Below are 887 nucleotides of genomic sequence, written 5' to 3'. Positions count from 1 at the left end.
AAACAGAGTAACAAGGTTGGAAGATAAAGTGGATGAACTGGACCACTCAAGCAAAGATTATGAAAAATTTAGGAAATCACAAGAATGGAATATGCAGGAATTGAGTGACACCATAAAAAGACCAAACTTACAAAATCATAGGCATACAGGAAGGAGAAGAATCACAAGATAATGGCATGGAGCAGATCTTTAACAGAATCATAGAAGAAAATTTCCCAAAATTAAAGAAAGACATGCACATACAAATACAAGAAGCACATAGAGCACCAAATAGACAGGACCAGAAAAGAAACTCTCCACGGCACATCATAGTTAAAACATGAAACATACAGAAGAAAGAGAGAACACTGAAAGCTGCAAAATAAAAAAAAAACAAGTCACATATACAGGAAAACCCATCAGGATTACAGCTGACTTTTCAGTGCAAAGTATGAAAGCCAGAAGAGTCGACCAAAGTATTCCCAGTTCTAAATGGCCACCCAGATTACTATACCCAGTTAAATGTCTATTACTGTCGAAAGGGAAAGAAAAATCTTCCATGAAATAAATAGGCTGAAGGAATTCATGTCCACAAAACCAGCCATTCAGAGAGTTCTTGAAGCAATACAAAGATCTGAAGAAGGGAATGACTATACCCAAGGGGTTGCGGAAAGAAATTCAATAAACCTATAACTGTGGAAATGCACAGCTATATCATGAATGTGAACATAAATAAAAATGAATGGATTCAATACACATCTATCATTAATAACTTTAAATATTAACGGACTGAACACCCCAGTCAAAAGACACAGATTATGTGAATAGATTAAGAAACAAAACCCATCATTTTGTTGTCTGAAAGAAACTCATCTCCCTTTCAAGGACAGACACGATTTCAAAGTGAA

This window comes from Nannospalax galili, unplaced genomic scaffold (genome assembly GCF_000622305.1).
Source record: "Nannospalax galili isolate Female #2095 unplaced genomic scaffold, S.galili_v1.0 scaffold255, whole genome shotgun sequence".
NCBI lineage: Eukaryota > Metazoa > Chordata > Mammalia > Rodentia > Spalacidae > Nannospalax > Nannospalax galili.
Note: the sequence above shows the minus strand (reverse complement) of the source record.